The sequence below is a fragment of the Passer montanus genome, unplaced genomic scaffold (genome assembly GCF_014805655.1).
Source record: "Passer montanus isolate IOZ18808 unplaced genomic scaffold, ASM1480565v1 scaffold60, whole genome shotgun sequence".
Classification (NCBI taxonomy): domain Eukaryota; kingdom Metazoa; phylum Chordata; class Aves; order Passeriformes; family Passeridae; genus Passer; species Passer montanus.
Genome location: NW_024371038.1, coordinates 3,752,714 through 3,755,713, shown reverse-complemented (window position 1 = coordinate 3,755,713; position 3,000 = coordinate 3,752,714).

Genomic DNA, 3,000 nt, shown 5'->3' with positions numbered 1-3,000 from the left:
GCTTGTGTTGTTTGATAATAAAGGAAGAATGCTATGAATGCTGCAAAAGATCAAGGATGCTAAGCTAACAGGAAATTGAGTTTTAGTAATGCAGCTTTTTCATTTCTTCCTTGTGAAATTGGCAAATTCTGTTCTTAGTCACTGTAAATATAAACTTTGTCAGTGCAAATAATTTAAGATTTACACAGGTGTCAGATCAGAAAGACACCAACCTCTGGACTTTCTAAGAGAAAACATTTAACATACTTAACTGTATTTCAGCAGCAAACATCAACAGGAAATAGTATCACAATCTCAAGCTCACAATTAAGTAACTCATCATATAAATTGCTACTAGGTATTAATATATATTTACATTATTCATAAAATAATATTCAAGATCCTGAGAATAAAGCTCAAAATATTGGAGCATTTTTTTGCAATTAAGAAACTCATAATATAAATTACTATTCATTATTTATATTTGCATTATTCATAAAATAATACTCAAGATCCCAAGAATAAAGCTCAAAATATTGGAGCATTTTTTTGGGTAATTGAGTAATGCACGAGAAATCCAGGCTTGTTTACCATTTCACAAGACTCCTGAGACACCCGGGCCCATCCGGAAGCCTGCAAACCACATTGTTCAAGTAATGAAACAGGAACTTCCTTTACGCTGTGTTTTAAATCAATGAAATAGATCACGAAATGCTAAAGTACAATCTTATGTTGTCAGATTAGGCAATTAGTGGTAGAAGCAGTGATTTGACTTGAAAAAGTACATGAGTAGTAAAAACTCTTTTAAGAGGTATTTTTGGACACGGAAATAAGAAATACCTGCAGAAGTTTCCTTTCCTGATCTCTCCAAGCATGCACCCTGAGAAATGACACCTTCTGCCTCCCCTTCTCCTGTACACCACAGCACAGCCTTGTGCTCACACTGGCACGTTGTTTCTCGTGCTCAGCAGTGCAGCACGGCCTTGTTTAACTCCACTTGTTTGTCAGGGTGCAGCACCATCCTCACTCCATGACCACATGGTACAGTGTTAAGACCACATTTTTAAAGATTTTACTCCAACAGTCACAGCAATTACTTTTTTTTTCCCCTTTACAGAGGGGGTTTTTTTTAATATTTATATGGCAATCTCTTCTAAAGACTCATGATCCCAAAAATTTAATTAAAACAGCCTGAAACTATGAAGACTGAGCTGTATCTGATGTCTTTAAAAACCTAGCAGTTCCTTTCCTATGTTTGAAAGGACAATTCTCCTCAAGACTTTCAGTTGAGAACTTAGCAACAACTTGTGTTGTAGACAGGAAACATACATCTCTTAGTTACTGCTGAGAAATGGCTTCTGTTAAGCCCTTCCTTTTCCATGCTTTCCCCCTGGCTCCAGCAGTACTCTCACAGAAATGCACTATTCATACAGGAGGAATGCTGTATGAATAACACAGTACAGAGGTGAGTAAGCACAATTTACACAAATCACTACAGAAATTAAAAATGCAATCAAAAGCTACATAACTGTTTTCAAAACCAATAATTCACATAACTGCTGATTTTTATCAAAGATAATACAATAGTAATAAAATAATGAAAAACAACTTAGTAGTAAGCCCACCTACACTGCTGAAGTTTCACCAGAAGCATCTGAATTACATCTCTCATGCAATCAAGTGCTATAGCTGACAACAGTTAATGAGACTTGGAACCCATACTGTTCACAAACTCCTTTCTTCCATTCGTGCATACCAAGTTCCTGGAAACAATATCCATCCTCATTCTCCATCTGCCACCTGCTAAACTGGAACATAGTGCATAACAGGTGCATAAAAAAGGCACAGATTTTCCAAAAGAAAAGTTCCAGAAGCATATATCTATACATTTCAACCTTATGTAAAGGGGACCTGAAATTAAACATCTAAGTCCTTTTCTTTTATGCTTAAGGCTTTCATGGAGTTAAAACCTCTCCAGTTGTTCGTTAATTCCCTTTCCCACAATTTCCAACTATTGCTGATGTTAGAATTTTACCCTTAGTGCTTTCTGGTTTCTGCTATCATGCAAGCAATTTGTGAAGTTAGTTTTGCTCTACTTTAAGTTATACTTAGATGAGAGCAACCAAACAACACAAAGCAGGCAACCAGTAATGATCATGAATGAGAAAAACAGGTACGTAGCAAAGCAGTAACTATCCCACTGATGGGGACACAAGGAAATGCAACAATAACCAAGTTCTGTGAGTATTCATTAGGGAATGGCAAAGCACAAATGAAGGACTTGGAAGTGGTGCTAACAGAAAAAACTTTATTTAGAGCAAGATATAACTATTGATTAGCTTCCTGCTTTAAAACAGGTTTTGAAGTAAATGAGGTTGTTAAGAGTAAAACTGCAGATGTCAGGCTTGGAAGGTACTATGCTGAACATGAAATAAGCAGAAGACTAGGAAACCAAAATCACATGGAAGTCAGTCAGCGCCAAACACTAAGTAGCTAACAATGGCAAGTAATCTGAATATTGTGAAATTGAGAAGCTGGAAACATAAATTAGAAGAAGAAAAACACATACTGGTGAAATAGTATCAGTAAACAGATGAGAAGATTATATAAAAAGAATGGTATGAATTCTAGCTGTACTTGAAAAATTAGTATCTGCTGGCAAAATATTTTGGTACTAATGAAAACCAGAACAACTGCTGACATTATGGTATATGGATCTCAATCCTGAAATATGTACAAACCTGATTTAAAAAACAGCAGAGATGGACTAGCTGAGAACAATAAAGAATTCAAAAATGGAAAACATTAAAATACCAAGGCAATACAAAAATCTTGTTTCATTGTTGCTGAATGACAAAATTGAAGGACAGCAAAAGCATCAAATTTCAAGCTCATTCTCAGCCTATGCACAGCTTGTACTGGTATTTGTCTTTTAGTTTTCCTTTCTATTGTCCTGCACTACCTTTGCTAAAAGACAGTTGTTTCCCCCTCCCACTTGCTTCAGGGACTCCAAAGGAGATG